At 40.6% G+C, this 20,982-nt stretch overlaps 1 protein-coding gene and 1 pseudogene across 10 annotated transcripts in view; both read right to left on the reverse strand.

Moving 5' to 3' along the window:
* Positions 1–20,982, reverse strand: part of HLCS (holocarboxylase synthetase) — a 179,753-nt gene that overhangs the window by 64,666 nt on the left and 94,105 nt on the right. The window lies entirely within an intron of this gene.
* LOC120598590 (ferritin light chain-like) lies at positions 4,246–5,705 on the reverse strand (annotated as a pseudogene).

A 20,982-nucleotide genomic window follows, 5' to 3' on the forward strand; every position in this document is an offset into this window, starting at 1 on the left:
GAGAAGCTAGAAGAGGAAGGAGGACTTGATCACCCGATGACATGCAGAGAAATGGGATGGACTAAGCAGAGCCAACCTAGAATGAATGTGTCCTGTTGATCCAAATCCCATTCACCCCTAAAGACCAAGGCAAGGTCCTCCTCCTCCTCTAAGAAGCCTTTAGATGCCCCCTGGGGTAGGTAAGGAGGGCTGGCACCCCAAACCCTTCCAGCTTTTTTCTAGGGTGCCCTCCTATCCTGCAGAGGCTGAAGAAGTTTAAAATGGCATTCCCAAGCCCCATACAGGTAAGGCATTGAGGCAACTGACATAGGTTTGTCAACGAGATGCATTCACGTGAGATCTGGAAGATGGAAGAGGGGCAGAGACACCCTCCTGTTGCTTTGGCTATTGTGTGTCCAGTCCCCAGCCTGGTAGGAGCAGCCAGATCGAGTATCCTAAGGCCACAAGATTCCTGCACGTTGCAAGGACGTGCAGCGGCAGTAAGCACCTGAACCCTGGACTCAGCTAAGGTGTGCTCCTTAAGTCAGCAGTACCCATGACTCCTCCTCTTCTTCAGTGGTGGGCTACTTCAGAGGCTGTTTTCTAGGTCATTCTTGGAGCTAACTCAGAGTCAGTGCCTCCAGCTCCCTCAGTAATCTCCCAAGTACCCAATCACTTACATTCAATCCCTTACATTCAATCCCTTTCGGCTCAAAAGACCTGGAACCAAGCCCCGACTACCATGCCCACAATGTGTCCTCCTTCACCTCCAACTTGTACTGGGCAAGCAGTAAAGTTCTACTGTGCGGCCTTTTCTAGAATGGATACATAACGTTGCATGTCATGCCACATACCGTGAACTTTTCACACCACCATGAATGAAATATGTAGTATCATTACTCCCATTTTACACAGGAGGAAGTTTAGCTTGTCCAAGTTTACACAGTTGGCAATGGAACTGGAATTCCATTCTACTATACTGCCTCCCAGCAAAAGTGTACATAGTGAATATATAAACAAATACTCAAGTGAGGAAAATGGAGATGATAGAGGGCCCAGTGTTAGCTTCATAAGCGTAAATATCTGGGAATGTTTATAGGCAAAAGGAATAAAGAAGAGCAGAAAAAGAATCATTAAATGTGTGGATAAAAAGAGTGCTAACAGTTGGTACAATAACTTAGACAAGTGGGAGGGAGGGTTAGAGACAGAAGGGAAAGTGCACTCGGGAGACCTGAGAGATACAGGAGAATATAGATGGTTGGTGGCAGGCTGGGGAATGGAGATGCCATATGGAACCCGTGAAGTCTGTCTTGAGAGTAAAAAAGGATAAGGGCATAAAATTAAGAAAAGCACTAAAGGTCACTGGGAGTACTTCGATGAGCATATTCAACCGATCAGTGAAAAATACTGCCTTGCTGGAAGAGATGAGTAGAAAGAAACCCGGTAATGGGTATTTTTCTAGTTTCTCCATGTTTTAAGAACTGAAGAAAAGATATTAAACTTTGTCATATGTGCAAGTTGAGGCCTAATTCAATCTTTTTCAGCTCAACAGACCTGGGAGCAAGCCCTCAGTGCCACACTCACAATGTGTCCTCCTTCGCCTCCAACTTGTATTGGTTTGGAAGGAACAGAATAAAGCCAGGCACCAGTATAGAACATATCAACAAAGAAGTCAAACATTGCTAATGGGACTATATTTCTTAATAGCATATTCATACTTGTATCTATCTCCAGTACTTGGTACACTGGTGGTACTTAGAAGCTTGTGGAATGAATGAATGGTTATGCTTCACTAGAGCAGAAAGGATCGAGACCCTGGAAGTGTTAAAAGATGTGCTGAACAAAACTCTGCTGAAGGGGAGGGCTTTTCTTTTCTTTATTCTTCCTTTTTTACAAAGGGATAATGGCCTATTCAGCAATCCTTTTTTTTTTCTGACTATACCATATAACATAATACCATATTTTCACTAACAGCAAAAACAATTCACATTAGAAAGGGTTCTTCCATCTACCAGAGTTAATTTTTTAAGTGGATAAGCAATTAAAGATGCCAAGTAGATTAAAATTGATCCCTAGCATGAAAGTTGTGATCAATAAAAAACAATCTGTAAATTTGATTGCATAAATCCTTTTTACTTAAGTCCACCATAAGCATAATTTTCAGGATCACTCATTTGATCTCACTTACTGGAAAAGAAAATATAATAAAAATATTGCTACAGAACTTCATTTTCAGAAAATGACAGTATACCTATTTTAAAACTTTGAACCACTCATGGAAGACAAATGTGTGATTATCAGAACATACTGCTAATCATGGAAAATGTGTGACTAAAAAGCCCCTGGGGATCTAGCCAAGCTCCTAAACTAGTATTAAAAAAATGCTCTCAAAAATGCAGTGTGCTTTACTTAACTGGTTCCAATGGCCCCTTACTGGTTTTCATGGTTTGACAACTGTATACAATGTCCTCTGGCTTCTTGCTATGAGGACTGAACTGTCATCCGTCTCTCCTCCTCCTCACTTAGTTGCCAGTTCTACTGAACTCCTGTGAAACTTCAGGTAACATACTGAAACCCCACTTATTTATCTGCCAGACAGGATGTCTTGCTGTTTAGTTTGTGAGAGAAGCACAAACTGCAGCTCTTCGTCTCTTCGTTCTCTTTCTCATCGGCTTCTCTTCCCACCTCTGCGATGCATTACAGTATCAAATCTAAGGACATTCGTAGGCGGTTCAGTAGCAACTGTTTTATAAGTGCATTCTAAAAGTTGATACATACCAACTTTTTATGTTATGACACACCATTTACATTATTAACAACATAGCTATTATTGATTATGAACCAAACAGTATGCTATGATTACATTTCCTTCTCAATGGGTTCATTGTGCCATTTAATGTAGACTATTTCTACTATCAAAATTAAAAGAATACTTTTTTCCATTCTAACAGATACTGTTATGCAGTAGGTTGAATGGTGTTCCCCACAAATACATGTCCATGTCCTAACCCCTAGAATCCGTGAATATTACCTTGTTTGAAAAAAGCTTCTTTGCAGATGTAATTAAGTTACGGATCTGGAATTACCCAGGTGGGCCCTAAATCCAATGACAAGTATCCTTATAAGAGACAGAAGAGGAAGAGACACAGATATACAGGAAGACAGAGGTAGAGACTGGAAGTGATGTGGCCATAAGCCAAGCCCAGAAGCTGGAAGAGGCAAAGATTGGGTGCTCCCCCTGGAGCCTCCAGAGGGAGCACAAACCTGACAACACCTTGATTTTGGACTTCCGGCCTCTAGACCTGTGAGAGAATGAATTACTGTTGTTTTAATCCACCCAGTTTGTGGCAATTTGTTACAGCAGCCCTAGAAAACTAATACGCATATATAGGATTACTAAACTCTCAATGACAGTGCACAAACCAGCAATTTCCTTTTTTTTTTCCCCAGAGGTTTTCCTCCTGGAGTGCTTTGTCCTGTTCCACTCTGAATGGGTTGATCGAGGCCTCCTTTATTACTGTCTTCTCAGGACTTCTTTTGTTGCTTTTATGGGTTGGACCCTTGGAATCACTGTTTCCTGAATCTCATGTTTTCATCATTCTTGGTTTCTTTGTTTTACTAGAGCATGTCCTTGAGCAACTTCCTAAGAAAGGCTATGCATGAAGTTAACTTTCTGAGTCTTTTGAGTGTCCCAGATCTCTTTACCTGTGTTCAAATTTAATTGGTAGTTTGAGTGGAAACATAATTCTAGACTTTATTCTCCCTCAGAACTTTAGCATATTCCCTTTATCCTTGGTTCCCTGAAATTTCACGTGCCAAGGTATGTCTTTTTAAAAATCCATTCTGTATGTAGGGCCTTGCAACATGAAGAGTCATGTCTTCGTGTATTATTTACCTGAAAAGTTCCCCACCCAAACCTTTTTCTCTAGTCTCTCTTATTGGTTACCAGGGCTATCCAACAAAACTTTCTGTATTGATGGAAATTTTCTGTAAGTCTGCATTGTCCAATACCATAGCCACTAGACACGTATGGCTATTGAACAACTAAAGTGAGGCTAAGAAACTGAATTTTTAATTTAATATTAATTTAAATTTAAATAGCCACATGCAGCTAGCTTTAGTCCTTATCTAGAAGCTTTCCTACAATGTATCTTTATTCTAGCCTCCTCAATGATTTTTTAAACTTGGCAATCATCATACATTTCCAATACTGCAGCTCTTTAATAGAATCTTAATCTTGTTTTTTGGGTTTTTTGTTTGTTTTTGGTTTTTTTTGCTGCAAAAAGCTTTTTTGTTTCAATTTAGTCCAAAGCATGGGAGAGGGTTCCAAGATGGTTAGAAGGCTGTCTATTGGTTGCAGGGAGAAGCTCAAGCACAAGGCCAACACCAGGTGGATGCAGCGGGGCCCCCAAAAGCCTCTGTACTCCAAAGGCTCTTAGTCATGCTTGAGGGTGAGCCTTTCGAAGAGATACTCGCCTAGCCCAGTCCAGCCTGCGGAGGTTAGTCAGGTGATCGTCCATCTTCTTGATGAGTTTCGCCTCCTCATCTAGGAAGTGGCTCTCCAGGAAGTCACAGGGGTGGGGGTCTGCGCGGGCAGAACACAGGGCATGCAGATCCAAAAGGGCCTGGTTCAGGTTCTTCTCCATGACCATGGTGGCTTTCATGGCATCCTGAGTTTTGCCCCACTCATCTTGAGAAGGCTTCTGCAGGTCCTGGAAGAGGGTGTGGCCGCCATGCTGGTTTTGCATCTTCAAGAAATGCTTGGCGCCTTCGTATTTCTCCTCGGCCAACTAGCAAAAGAAGTGACCCAGGCCTTCCAGAGCCACGTCACCACGGTCGAAATAGAAGCCCAGAGAGAGGTAGGTGTTGGAGGCCCACAGACGCAGGTTGACCAGGTGGTTGACAGCTGTCTCCACCTCAGTGGAACAATTCTGACAGATTCGCAAGCTCATAGTTGTTCTATGATAAGGAATTAAGCTCAAAATGAAGAATTTTCATTTAAAAGGCTAATCATCTCTCTGTTCTACTTCTGTAAATATGCTTGCTGCATGGACTGTCCTCAAAACTGACTAAAGACTCACCCTCCCTTTTTGTTTGATCTGTCTAAGCTACAAATTTAACTGTTTGTACTCCCTAGCAACTCCTGCCGCTTTGTAGCAGTCTGAGTTCAAATTACCCAATCAGGCCATGCCAAAAAGGGTCTATATAAGGACTGTTGCAACTGAGCTCTGGGCCCAGATCTTCAGAGCACTAGCTCCTCTGGGACCACCGGCGTAATAAACCTGAGTTCTCCAACTCTCCAGGTGCTGCTTGGTTTCTTGCCAGTCTGATTTTGGATCTTTTCCGCAACAAAAACACAGTTTTGGCTGGTCTCGGAGGCCAAGGAGAAGGTTCCGAAGGTTACAACTGGAAAAGAGGTTGGAGAGTGGTCGGAGGCTGAAAGAAGGGGTATCCCTGGGTCTGTTCCATCCAAACACTGTTGAAGCAAAAGACAGATCCGGGAGACTGCCGAGGGCACTGCCTCTTAATTTTGATTTAAGGGTGAAATAGTCTTGACTGCATATTCATATCTTAGAGGTTTGTAAATTCTATTCTTTCACTGAATTAGCTTTTTCTTCAGTATTCAGTTTTCCTGTTTATCTTAGCCCTTCTCATTTTAAGTTTTAATAACATGTTTGGTTATCTTTGGTTTTCTATTCGTATTCAAACTTGAGTTAATAAAAAGACTGACAATTCTCCAGGAACATTTTCAAGTTTCTGCACAGTTCAGGCATTCAGAGGAAAAAGTTTTGACCCACATGGTTAAAAGATGATTGAATAGAAATCATGCCTTGGAAGCTAGAGACAGTATATTGCTCCAAAGAGCCTTAGAGGAATCTCACATGGAATCATTTATTTACATTCCAGGGTAGTAAAACCTGGGGACCTTCAGCTCCCTTCCCCTGTTCTCTGTTTTGCTCCCAGGACTTGCTTATATTCCACAGTAAAATCAGTCTCCATCTCCTTCTTTTCCTTTTCCTCTCTCCCTCCTTTCTCTTCTCTCCTTCCTTTTTCTTTCTCTCTTCCTCCCCTCCCCACTTCCTCTCTTCTCCCCCTCCTTCTTCTTTTCCCTCTCCTTCTCTCTCTCTCTCTCCCTCTTTCCTTCTCTCTCTGAAAGGCAGATGTGCCAGTCACCCTGTACAGGCTCCAAGTCTCATAATTCTGGGATTCCATTCCTGGGATACAACCCAGCTAGCTGCTCATGCAGGGTTGTCAGGAGCTGATTTGGGTTCCCCATACCAAAATTAATGTGCTGAAATCCTAACCCTCGATAGCCCCAGAATGTGACTTTATTGGAGAGAGAGTCTTTACACAGGTGATTAAGTTAAAATAAGGTCATTAGTGTGGGCCTTAATCAAGTATGATTGGTATCCACATAATAAAAAGAAATTCAAACACAGAAATGTACAGGGGAAGGACAATGTGAAGATACATGGAAAAGATGGCCATCTACAAGCCAAGGAGAGAGTCCTTCCCTCACAGCCCTCAGATGGAAGGAACAACCCTTCTGACACCTTGACCTCGGACTTCTACCTTCCAGAATTGTGAGAAAATAAATTTCTGTTGTTTAAGCTGCATAGGCTGTGGTACTCTATTATGGTAGCCCTAGAAAATGAACACACAGGATAATGTCATATTGTGCTGTTTCATGGAGACTGAAACTAAGAAGCTCTGTAATATAAGGTCTGTTCTCTGATTCAGAAATCTTTTTTTTTTTTTTTGTCAGAATATATCTATATATCTGCTTAACAGCAAGGAACTCTGTATAATCAGTTTGTCAACAGACAGATTTCATTTTAGCAAAAGTGGACACTGGGGACCCCTAAATTCTCAGGTGAGGAGCATTTTACTCTAAGGTACCAAGGTCATACTAACTGTTCCAGTTATCGCCAGAAAGCCATTCCATTTCTTTAAATATAAGAATCAGAAGAATATTTTTCTTGGGGAAAAACTACCTGCCATTTTTCAAAGGCAGCAGAGGAGACAGGGTATTGAAAATTGAGTACACAACTGGGCCCTATGTTTTCAGCCTCTTGAAATAGATACATCCCAAGTTCAGAGCCTGTGAAGCCTCTGCCCTGGAGATCAGCTCCTTCCACAGTGGCAGATCTCCATGTGTACTAGGCTTCCTCAACCATTAATCTTCCTTCTGCTTTATGTCTTCTAGAAATTAGTTTAAATCTCATCTGCTAATAACTGCCTCTGATTTTCTTTGATGTTGATATTTAACTTTTACTCTTACAGTCATTTTAATGAGGGCTCAAGAAGGAGAGAAAATAAACATGTGTACAGATTGCCAGTTTGAACTAAAAGCGTCAAGTTTTTCTTGAATATGGTTTCTTGATATTAAATCAAAGACCCAGAGTTCTCTTAACTACACCAAACACTCTCAAACAGCTAAATACATGACAAGTTACACAAAACAATTTTTTCAAGCAATATTGAAAATTTTTTTAAAAAAATGGTAGCAATAGAAATCTTTGAGGGTAACCCAAAGGAAGTAAAGAAATTAAATTTCAGAATATAAAAACAAAGTTCTTATATCAAAAGAACTGTCTGGAAACTGAAAATTATTATGTATTTAGGTATTGGATATTTTGAATTTTGGTGTTCTTCGTAGGTAAAAGGAAATAATTCTTTTAAAAAAATTTAAATAGTTGCTTATATTCTCAGTCCTAGAATTGGTTTCTAAGTAATCGACTCACAGGAATTTCGCCAAATGACTAGCCTTTGTCTAGTAGCCTTGAGATAATTGAGTAGACATAAGACAGGCAGCCAAGTTACAGGTCACACAGCTAAGCTTTTACAACTCAGATTTTCAGCCTTTCTATCACCATAGTGGAAGAAAAAACTCCTCTCAATTCCCTCAGGGATGTGTTCTTGCACATGAATTGGCATTTAGGCTCAGTTAGATACTAAAGGCCTGGTCTTTTAAAGCCAAGCAAGACAAGTTCCAGCCAGGCAAGTTGCTGCTACTGTATGTACATCAGCACCTCTCATCTGTGTCCTGTCTACTGATTGGTGAGTGGCCTTCTGGCTTTTACATGCTCAGAGCTATAACTTAATGAAAAAGAGCAAAGGTAAAAGAAAGGCTTGAAGAAGAGGAAGAGAATAGAAAGAATACCAGGATTTACTTGTCTACTTGACTGCAATCCTAGCACAGCAGTCAAAATACCACACTAGGGAATCTTGATGAAGGACTAACATAGATCACACGACCAGGAAGCTTTCTCCTTAACAGGTAACTTGGCTAATGTTTAAAGAGAGTTGGTTAAAAATAAAATAAAGTGAGGAGAAGAGCTCCTGACTTTACTTGTAGCCCAGACAAGGAATCCCTGTAGCCACAAATAGATTAGTGTGTGTGCCATAAACGGTTCTGAGCACTTTGCAGCCATTGCTCATTGAACACTCACATTATCCTCACTTTACAGATAAGGAGAAAGAGACAAAGAGAAGTTAAGTAACTTGCCCAAAGTCACACAGCTAATAAGGGGCAGAGCCTCAGCTCTGAGAGTTATTCTAGTTCACTCTTAGTTTACTGTTTGCCAAAATATTATTTTTCTCTTGCATAATCAAGATTTTATTGGTTGTTTTTAGAAGTACACAGACATTTCAATTTGTACACAATTCTTAAAGTACGTACCTAAAACCTAGCCATGAAGTTGTGATTCTTTTCTAAACAATTATTCCAGTGACTTTCCAGCTTAAAATATGGAGGCTAATTTTCCTCAATAGAATAGAGTATCAATATATTTAAATATTGATATGCTGTTACATCAAAGTCTCACTAATTCACAATTTAATATCATATACACTACGTAATCACAGCACATTAACAATTACTAGGAAAACTAGACTACCAGGACAAAGATGTTACATGAAATTCTGAGGGAGAGCCAAGACCAAGGAGTGGTTTTCTTTAGGAAACAATTCTACCAAAAACATGGAATAGAAATAATTTAAATGTTCAAGGCATAGTAAATGCAACACTGACTCCAAAGTACCATTTAGTATGCTTTGTGTTAGAGGATATAAAAACTACTCCCATTTATGGAATGTTAAGCTGACACTCAAGACAATCGAAGCCTCCCATATTTGATATTCCATTATTTTCTGGTTGTTCCAAAAAAATAAACCACAGCAAATGATTTCATCTCTTAAAAAAAGCATTTACACTGAAAAAAATGAGATGAGGTGGAATTCCCTCCTTCTTAAAAATGTTTCTAGAGCTACTAAAAAACTTGCATTTACAAAATAGTTGATCAAAATATTCCTCAGGATTGTACAAGGAGACAGGGACCACTGATAAAAAATAGTGTATGATATTAATCAAACTTAGCTTCTTTCTCTCCTGCTTCATCAGAGGCTGGACTCTCCTTGTTTTGTGTTTTTCCATTTTCTGCAGGTAAATCTTCTTTAGTTTCTTAGCCACTTGGACCTGTTTTCCCTTTGTTCCCCTTTTCCCTTTAGTTCACACTTTTTGTCTGCAGATCTATCCTTTTCTGAGGCCTTTTTTTTGGCTTCATTTCCACTTTTGCAAGAGTCAGTTTAGCTAACAACCTCCCCGACCTGCCCTTGGGCGTCGTGGCGGTGGGGCTCACTCGTGCTGGGTGCCTAAGGGCTACGACACACGGGGAGCCTTTGCGAACTCCGCCTGCCTGGCAGCTACCGCTCTCCAGGCCGCCCGAGCTGCTGGGCGCCAAAATATTATCTTTGAATTGCTTTCTCTCATTTAATAAATGAATATTATGCTAACTCAAGTGTCAGTGAAATGTGTCCTCAAAGGCAGGTAGGGGAAAAAAAAAAACATTTTCCCTCAAAAAAGTAGTCCTCGTTGCAGCCTGAACCTTGAAAGGCCCGGGAAGGATTCCCACATTCACAGCCTCCTTCTCTGGCACTTGACTTTGGGTTTCACTGTTTGGATGACTAAGTAGAGTACAGGAGTCTGCTCTTTATTTTCCTGTGAATTTTCACCCCTTGGAGGATATCATGAGACACAAAGGAAGAACAGAACCCCCTCAACAGAAAACCTTTTGACAAGTCTTTTGAAACGAACGTATATCAAAATATTTCATTTGGACACTGATTCTATACAGAGATTTCAACATTCAGTAAAAGCGAAATACGGAAATACCTCATGTTAAAGAAAAAAGAAAAAAAGAAAAAAGGCTAAGGCAGCAGCCAAGCGAGAGAGGGTAAATCAGATCAGACAAAAGGCAAAGTTCCAAAGAAAGTGGCATAGGCTCCAAAGATTCTCGCCCCGAAATTATCACTGAAACATGGCAGCTTGAAAATATTTCCGTGATCGAAATTAGCTCACAAACTCTGGGCTCAAGTTTTGAGAAGAGACGCTTATCCTTCGCAGGGCTGTCCAGACCGAAGAAAATCTGCCGTATTATTTATCACTGGACGAATCGTGGCTCTTCATTAATACTTGGTCGTCCCATTAGTCACCTAGTTTCTTTACTCTGAGGTGACCGGATTCTTAACGTGGAAGTGAATTTTCTTCTCCTCTAATTGGGAGTGGGGTGAGTATCAGAGAAAAGAGACAGTAACTCACCTTGTGTGTGCCCAAGGATGACCACGACCCGACAGAGATCGAGGACGGGAGAGGGACCCATCGCAAACGTGACTGAGGGCAGCGCAGCCAAGAGTGTGTGACCTCTCGCGATAAAGACCGAGAGTGAGTGACCTATCGCGAGAACACCGAGTCCGAGACCAAGACCAAGGGTGGGCGTGTCGAGCGCTTCGGGTGGTTGGGCAGACTGCGGCTACGCGTGAAGGGGCTCTTCCAGAGAATTCTTCCAAGGCTACGTGTTCTGAGTTCAGAAGTAAAATTTCAGGTTGAGAAACAAGAACAAATGCCTAAGAAAAGAGCGATTATGGGTCAGGAATTGCGTGGGGTCAGATACAGGCGGGCGCACCGCCTTGCAGGTTGGAAGTCTCGAGGAGACGGCTGTCCTCCTGGATGCCCGGGGGAAGGTCTGCGGCCTCATCTCCCCATTCCCAGTGTCTCGGCCTTTTGGAACCCTCTAGGGAACCCAGCGATTGGGGAGGAGCCATTTCCAGCAGAGAAGGCAACTCCTTCCAAGATTTAAAGCCAAGAGATTCTGAGGCGTCTGACTCAGATTATCAGCAAAGCGACTTGCCATTTTGTCTTGTCTTTTCTTAACATTGTGACGAAGACTTTAATTTCACATTATGTCAAAAGTTTTATGGAGCCAAGAAGCTTTCCAGGACTGAATACACTCCTACATGAATCCCACAGAAATCAGGCAGCAAAAGCAGCAATCATAGCTATCACCCTTTGGGTCAAAATTTTGATTAAAACCAACTGACAACTAAAACGTATTTTATTAGCAGTAAGATTAAATCCAGAGCACATGTCAAAACTGTAATATGAAGTCACAATTTCTCTAGATTACAGTTGGAAGCAATAATTTTATAACTTGGTCCCTCCCTTGCCCATAAATCAAAATATAATTCAGACAGCCACTCTGGACTCCAGGGTGATATCCCGCTCAGTGCAAAATCCTGGGGAGGTGCTTCTCTCTCTGGGGCCTCACTCCTCCAGTAAGGCCACACAAGTTTACAGACCTGCCCCCCTGTGTATACAGACCTGGGTGTGTCTCCCAATCCAGGACTGGGATCAGATGTCACAGGATTACAGTGCTTCTGCATGCCCTGGATCAGATGACCCCAGGCAGACATGGCACTGGAGTGGCCTGATTAACCACTATAAAGATGTCAGGTTTTGCTAGAAATAATCGGTACCAGGACATTTTTAGACACAAAAATATCCCTTTAGGCATGTCAGAGGTGATGCCCTCTTTCTGTGGCTTTCCGTGGGTCTCTTCAAGATTCAGTCACAGCTGCGAAGAGCTGATTCTCGTTTTTTAAATTCAACCAGGAGTCACCTGGTTTATAGTCATCCTTTGGCCCACAGCTAACTCATCTTCCTACTCAGTAATGTCATGCAAATATGCCCATGGCCTCTTCTCAACTCCTATCCCCAATGCCGCTTCTTGAATTCTCATCCTTATGATGGTTTGCTTGGATTAGTGAGATTGTCTCCAAAAAAATCCCCAAGTCAACCCACGCCACTCCTCTTAGCCATTATCATAAGATTGTCCTGGAACACAGCCCTGCTTCCATACTCAGAAGGGCTAAAGGTCAACTCTTCCATCCAGGCAAGTTAATCTGCTTCTTTCATTGTCAAACAGAAACCAAAACTACGCTCATCCAGAGGCTCTGACAGGACCGCTATTTTGGTCACCAGTATAGTAAAAATTCTGATGTGTTAAAAAGGGGGAGGGTGCAGTAAGTGTCAAGGAGTGATCTAAGTTTCTTTCCCATGCAGTAAGAACTGTATCAAAAATATTTGCTGTTTGATGACAAATGCACACAAACTGGATGGCCCTCGATGTTCTTAGCACAGGGTCTGAGCTGCTTATTGTTCAGAAAGCTATTTCTAAAGGTTTTATAAAGACCTAAAGCATAACAAAACATTTGCTATGTTATATGGGTTTTTATAATCTGAAGGTCCTTTTAAGTAGAAACCTCTACTAATAGGCAACTCAAAATCCCTCAAAATGAACACTGTAACAGGATTTAGACATTTAAATATATAACACAAAAGACAGCACCTTGGCCACGTCCATGCCAAGGAAAAGTCCAAACAGAAAGAAAGTGCCTGGATAATAAATCTCATCGAAAATATGCTATTACTCAAGAGGACATTAATGTTTAACTGATCTAGTAGGTGCTATTATCACAACTCCTTCATCTCTAATTCACAAAATTATCAGCAGGAATGGAATGATACTTGTTTTAAAAAAGAAAAGATTCTTTTCCCAATAAGGTTAGTCTATGGCAGAACAAACATCAGTAAGATCCACAGCGGTCAAAAAGGAAGAAATGACTGGTAATTTTTACAAATTGAAAGAGCTGGTTTTTCATAAAAGAATAATTTTAGAGAAATGTGTAAGTCAGTTGTAATCATGAACCTTGTATCAAGCTCCATAATGAAACCCACTTTTGTCTTGGTGGGCTCAGTACGGCCAGACCCTGCTGAAATTCTGAGACGCTTTACAGCTAACCGAGTTCTTACACTGAGGGTGAGGAGTAGGGGACAGCAAGAAAATACAAATTGAAAACAAAATGAATATGTTTCCTGAAACAAAGCCAAAATCTGAATAATCCTTAGGTAATGTCCATTTTATGCAGTTCATAGTTTCCCAAGGTTTTCCTTCCCATTTCTTAAGTAACATGGGAATCTGGGCCAATTTTAAAGCCAAAGAATACTTAGAAACTATTTTTTAGGTTATTTCATCCCATTTTTAGTTGACTAGTATAATCTAGGCGGCAGTTTCATTTCAAAGCAGCTGAGGAAGGCATGCCTGGGCTCTCCCTGTGCCCAGCACCAGAATGCCAGCCTCTACCCTCCCAGGAAACTGCCAGTGATAGTCCATTGCCTTTCCTGCCATCATCTTCTTAGTGATGTAAGATTTCTTTCCTTCTGTGGTGGGTTGAGTGGTGGCATTCCCTCTTGTCTAAACATGAGGCCATGTCTTGATACCCAGAACCTGTGAATGTTTTATTTGACAAAAAATAAAACATTAATTGCAGATGTAATTAAAGATGCTGAGGTGAGTACATCCTAAATCCTGAGGTGGACTCTAAATCCAGTGACGTGTATCCTTCCAAGAGACAGAAGGGTTGAGAAGACACAGACACAGAGGCCACATGAAGACTGTGGCAGAGACTGGAATGATGAATCTACAAACCATAAAACTCGAGGAGCTACCAGAAGCTGGAAGTCACAGAGAACAGATACTCCACTACGGCAGGGGTCCCCAACCCCCGGACAGCCTACAGGGCCACACAGGAGGAGGTGAGCAGCAGACAAGCTAGCGAAGCTTCATCTATACTTGCAGCTGCTCCCCAGGGCTGGCATCACCGCCTCAGCTCCACCTCAGATCATCAGGCATTAGATTCTCATAGGAGCACCAGTCTCCAGTACCAAAAAGGTTGGGGACCGCTGCCCTAGAGCATTCAGAGTGAGTGCAGCCCTGGTGACACCTTGATTTCAGGCTTCTGGCCTCCAGAACAGTGAGAGAATAATTTTCAGTTATTTTAAGCCACCCAGTTTGTGGTAATTTGTTTCAGCAGCCCCAAAAAGCTAATACATTCCAGATATGCAGATACACTATTCTCATTTCTAAGCAGCAAAGAAACATCACATAAACACTAACGGGGCCAACTTCTCATCTTTAGAGCAATCTAAGCATTTGGGGTCTACATTTAGATTAAATGGAATTGAACATGGGCACTGCCTCACACATTCAACTGGTTGAAGACACAAGAGGTCAATGGACAGTATTAACATGTCCACTTCCTTAAAAACGACACATTTTTCAGGGTCGCTTTAGTAAATGCTGCATTGAAAGGCAGAGAAAGCTTGTTTCAGTCAAATGTGGATGGCTAGCTTTCAGAAGTGAATCTGAAATTGCTGGCCATCTTCCTTCACAGGAGGTAGGCTGGGAAGATGCCTGACTCTACAATCTCTCCCACACATTTTAACAACTCATTATTTTGTGAGAATTTGCTTTTCTTTCTATATATGAACACAACCACACTTGGGCTGAATCATGGAGTGTGTTCTTGAAAGGACGCAGAAGAGACAGGTGGCAGCCTAGGGATGAAAGGACTGTGGGAGAACAGACCACTGAATGCCTGAGAGGACAAGATAGAACTTCAAAGACAACACTCAAATATGGGCAAAATAAACTTGTAGGCACATCCCAGAAGCGATCCACAGTCAAATGTTCATAGGAAGATGATCCGACTCACTATTAATATCGTACATGCATGTTTTTGAAAATTTCATAATGTTTTAACATACAAAGAAACTCCTCAAACCCAAATATGAATCTGTAATGATGTCATAACTTGTGTTTTCCAGCCCAACTGCATTAACACAAGTAAAACTCCAAGATAGTAGCACAAGACAGCCTATTAACTTGAATGATAAATTCTAAAGTTAACATGTACTTCACTGGATGCCAAGACTACCGAAAAACAAAATTGCTATTTAGCTTATAAATGGTCCACTTGTAATTTGCTAGCACAACTTCAGAAGTGCTGTCCAAAGTGGGGGGAAAAACTCAAAATAGAAACAAACTCTAATCTTCAAGGAGACTCTATTAGTCATAATATAGTTAGGGATGGATCTGAGATAGTTCATAAACAGAAAGGTATACATGGATTGATTTAAGAAACCTACACCATCTTATAGACTTACTTATTTCATCACTAATTTTTACATAATCATAGCACTGACACAGGAACATTCCTTGACACTTAAATTTGGTTAAAGGCAAAAATGACTAGTCCCAAATATAAAAATAACCTATCTCAAGAAAAGAGAGTGGGATTTTTGTTTGTTTGTTTTTTAATCCCGTCTACACTTTTACTGCTGAATCAGTATCGCTTCCGTAACTATTGACAGAAACATGAAAAACACCTTCCACAGAAAAATATTCCAATACGTAAAACAAAGATTCACCTGAATCTTCTAAGTATTTTTAGATTGCTTAGAGTGTAATTATAGTTTACCAAAATGATAAATGTCTCCCATATTTTAAAGTGACCTGTGATGAAGATAGGAGGAGATAATAAAATAATGTTCCTAAATGATGAGAAAGAAATACAGGCTAAATTACTAAATCGCTTTTAAATTAAATTTGTAATCTTCATTTTAAAAAATCCATTAAGGTTTTTCATTTTTCAATATGAAGATAAAACTTTGGAGAAGGTGAATTTTATTGCATGTGAGTTTCTCAATAAAAAATGAGAAAGGCTTAGGCACACATACACAAAAGAATGTTGGGGGGGGCATTTATTTATTTTCAATCTTACTACCATAAATTGAAGGTGTTTCTTAATTTGCCAAAAACATTTTAACTCAGTTGGCTTACACTTATGTTCTAATGGATTGAAAGTGTCAACCAAGAGTATTCTGATGGTTTAAGGTAACTGTTTTGCAGGTAATTACAATGAAACAAACGAAAAAATAAAGCAATGTCTGAATATTAGGAACGATTTACAATGTGTATAAGGATATAGATTTCATAAAATTTGATAATAAAGAGCTCCAATCAGCACATCGTATTACTACATTAATAGTAAAGTGCCTTGTACATTTGAGGCCCAGATAAAGAATAAAGATAATGGCTTCCCTGTGTTATCCAGAAGTCAGATAATGCAACTTCTTCGGAAAGCAAGAGGATTTAATCAGTAGTTGAATGTGGCAACGTTTAAGGGCTACACAGTATGGTGGCTAAGAGCACAGGAATCAAGAGCCTCGGCTGGGACTTGGGTCTGTCCTTAGTGGCCTAAAACTTTGGACAAATTACATCATCTTGGTTGCAGTCTTCTCTTCTGTAAAATGGGGACAATATAATTTATGATTCGTGTGAACTCATGCCTATAATAGCACCAGGCACAATGCCTGGCCCCAGAAGGCAATTATAAACATTAGCTGTGTCCCTGGGTTGGTTGGCTCAGCTCTTTTCCTCAGCCAAGGGTCAGGCCGGGCACCCTAGAAATTCTTTTTGTTGATAGTACGGGGTCATCAAGTAAGAGTGCTGATTTTCAAAGTACCGACCCTGAACTCTCATACGTGAATGGCTAGAAAACCGTTTGGCAGGCTGATGTCACTCATATGTGGGATATAAACCTAAAAGCGACAAATGAACAGGACAAACAGAGACTCATGGACATGGACAACAGACTAGTGGTCACCAGAGGGAAGTGGGGAGCGGGGAGGTAGACAGGGTAAAGGGAGTCAAATATGCGGTAATAGAAAGAAATCTAACTATGAGAGGTGAACACACAGTGTAAATATATATGCCTTACTGTTAAAGTGTACAGCTGAAACTTACTGGATTTCATTAACCAATGTTACTATAAAAAAAAGATAAATAAATTTAAAAAAAATAAAAAAAGAAAACTACTGAGGCTGACATATGCACACCTTACGACCCAGCAATTCCACTCCTAGGTATATACTCAACAGAAATACCCACCAAAAGGACCACACTGTTCACAACAGCACTGTTCGTAATAGCCGCAAACCAGAGGCGACCCAATACCCATCAACGGAGTGGATAAAATGGGTTCACGAACTGCAGAATACTCAGCAGATGGAGTATTTTACAACAAAGAGGATAAACTAAGCGGATGCAATGATGTGAATGAATACAAAAGAATCCAGGGCATTTGTTGACATTTTCATCACGTATAAAACCAGACAAAACTAAGATGGTGTTAGAAGTCAGGATGGTTCTCCACAGAGGGGGACAGTGACCAGGATGGACCACGATAGGTACCTCTGGGATGCCAAACTGTTCTATTTCTTAATCTGGTTACATACATAAGTTTAGTTTGTAAAAATTAAAATGCTACACCCTTAGGATATGTGTACTTTTCTATATGCATCTATATGCATAAACCCTATACGCATTTTATACTTCAATAAAACTTTTTTTAAAAAAATCTACCTCTATTTCTAATAAAAACAGAAAGTCTGCACCCCTCTCAAGGTCATGTACCAAGGGCAGCCCAAACCACTTTACTCCCCCAGCCCTGAATGCCACAGGCTTCCATCAGCCTAACCACCTGTTGGGAGGGGACACAGGCCAGATGTAACACCTTCTCCCGCCCATGATTTCTGCACTCATATCTAAGCCTGGCATCTCTCTGTTGCTTTTTATATATTTGTAACTGGGCACTTTTCCCTGCCATATTTCTTCACTTCTAGACTTTGGCTATCATCTATAGGGAAGGAATTCAGAATAAAGAACTAAAATGAACCTACTGGCACCAAACTCTTTCCATTAAACACATCTTACCTCAGGCAAGTCATGTAAAATAAGTATTCTCTTTAAAGATATAATTTTGAAGAAATTCATCCTTCAAAGAATAAATTATCTGTAAGCAATTGAAATGAATGCTAACAATTTACAGAACTTTCTCTTAGGCATACCCCATACCATATCAACCTTAGTAAATCAGTAAATTTTATAAGGTATATGCAATGTTATTTTAAAATATAAAGCGTGTGAAGAAGTTCTCTGAAATTTTGTACAGTCAGTTCTTAAACATCCCCCATGTTGATTTCCTTGGCCCGCTAGGCATGAGAAATAATTTCTTTTGAAAGTAAACACATCTTCATACAAGAATATTTCTGTCGACATGCTCCCTCTCATAGGTAAAGCCCAGGGGAATTTTTTAGGGCAATAAAACTATTCTGTATGATACTACAGTGGTAGATACATGTCATTATATGTTTGGCAAAACCCATAGAACTGTACAATACAAATAGTGAACCCTAATAAAAACTTCAGACTTGTAATGCATAATATGTATCAATATTGGTCCATCAATTGTTACAAATGTTACATGATATGTTACAAATTGTTACACAGATGTAATAACAGGAAACTGGGTGATAAGGGATGAGGAGGGAATATATGGGAACTCTATTTTCTGTTCGATTTATTTATAAACCGAAACTGCTCTAAGAAATGAAGTCTATTAATTAAAAACTCAAATGTAATAAATAATGCTCCCTCCCAGCTTTTATAATTTGCATATTTTACATTGCTGGTTTTGCAAGAGACACCTAGTTTAGAACACAAAAGCAACAGGAAAGAACAAAAGCTTTCATACACTTTCAAGGGTTTACAATTGTGCATTCTTAGTGACTATCTAGACACAATTTTAAAAATTCATTTTGGAGAATAACTGTTACGGGGTTTTTGTTTTGGTTTTTTGTTTGTTTTTGTCCTGAGCTGGCATACTGTTCTTCTGTGTATGAAAATACAATGCAAAATGTATTCAAATAAAAGCAAGAATAAGGGTCGACTTTAATACCTCAGGGAGAAACCCGATCGATTGGGTCCATAAGGAAAGATGTATGCATTAGGTGCTCCCTAATTACAACTGCTTTGGTGGGCGGCAGCGTTGGTGAAACAGATGTTGCAGATCTATTAAAGAAAGGGTTTCAAACATCTGCTTACAATTTTAAGGTAATTGTAAATACAGCAGAGAAGGTCAATTGGGCCAATTAAGGCTGATGTGCAAATCCACCACTGCACGTTTCTTTTCGAGCTTACATAGACTTGATTTTTTTATGCTTCTATTTTCTTCCACCACAGTTTTTTTAAACACAGGAAATAAGTTTAGTAATTTTTGTACATCTCGATTGTGATTTAAAAAAAAAAAATAGCAACAAACTTTCTGTTCAAGGCATTAACTGTTCACCTTTTCCTCCCCTTCCGCCTTCGACTGTCACCGCCTGTTTCTCACTCAGCTCCCGGCAAAGGGGGTTTAAGGGGGTCCACGGTCACAAGTCACCAGGGAGGTGAGGAACAACCAGAATGAACCCTTGTTCATTCTGGGTTCACTCAATGAACCCAGCGTTACTGTCAGAAAAGTCAGTACCGTGGCTGCTGACAGTGCTCTCAGCTGTGCTGACAGGAGCATTTATTTGCTGTTTCTACCATAGGCATCTTTGCCAGCCTTAATGAGAAAATCATGAAGTTTCATGACCAGTAAAAACGGTAGCGAATGATATGAAAAGCTCATGCACATCAGTGATAACACCGGGGACACCTCGACAGGACTTTTAAGACCAAGGCTCCTTTGCTGCTCAACAGCTGACCCTAGGGGAGGAGGGAGGTTCAGAGGGAGGTGCGGGGTCAGCAAAGAGGCAGGGTGTCCACCCCAAACGTCATTAGGTAATGTTTCTTAAAGCAGAAAGTTTAATAGGTTGATTTTTAGGGTCACTACATAGCTATAAATATCCACGTATCTCAAGGACCAAAATGGCCTGTTTTGAAAGGGTTAAGAAATAAGCCTGCCCTACCTTCTTTCTCATGAACTCAGAGTGATAGCAACAGCGGAGTATTGTGCCCCCGCCTTTTTTTTGGTGGCCCAGGCCACTGAATTATTCTTTATAGAATGGAGGAAAGCTAGGTTAGAAAGACCTAGATTCAAATTCAGATCTGCACTTTCTAGCTGAGTAACTGGGCAAAGTTTGTTTTTTCATCTATAAAAGGGGAATACTGCCAACTCCTAGAGCTTTAAAAGTTGACACACAGTAGGCACTCAATAAATGTCAGGTTCCCGCCCTCCTTCTGAGGCCTTTGGGACCTCCAGCACGACATTTCTAGGGGGCCTGAACCCGTGTTCTCAGAGTGGCATAGTTCTCTGAGGTCTCTATTTGTTGATTTCAGGGGTAGGTCTATACTCGGTTTTTGTGCTGTTGTTGATGTTGCTGTTATTATTATTATTTGCTTTGTTTTTCGGTGAAACAAAATAGAGAGTGGATAATGAAAGCACCCGGAGAATTCTATAAAAAGAATCCTTCAGCCAGCAGGATGGAAAGAAAGCGCATGCAGAACAAAGAACATTCTCAAAGAAAGTCAATATGACACAGAGAAATCTAAGTGGAGAAAGAACTTTTTCTCCTTACGTCCCCTTTTTACTTTTCAACCTTGAGGCTCAGCTCACTCAGGTCTGAGCAAGAATAAAGAGGAGGCCCTGCCTGTCTAAACAGCCGCTAAAGCTGAAAGCAAACAGCTCAACTCCGTGCGTTTCTTCTGCAACATTCCTGTCGATACACCCGTCTTTGCTCGATTGGCCCAACAATGCCACATTTAGAGCCGTCCCCCACATCCTTCATCCAGCATGCAAGGGGATTTTCAAAAAGCCATTTCAAGAACAGCCCTCGCAATTTTTGTAGTCTTACCTAAAACACAAAAATCCAATTCACTTGACTCACTGTTTCAGCTATCCAGCTTAAACCCATTTTAAAATCTCTCCTTTTGTAAATAGTGATGTCGGGGACACCACCATTGACACGATATAAAATGGTTGTATTTTTCCCTTTTGCCA

Source organism: Pteropus medius, unplaced genomic scaffold (genome assembly GCF_902729225.1).
Source record: "Pteropus medius unplaced genomic scaffold, Ma_sr-lr_union100, whole genome shotgun sequence".
Lineage (NCBI taxonomy): Eukaryota > Metazoa > Chordata > Mammalia > Chiroptera > Pteropodidae > Pteropus > Pteropus medius.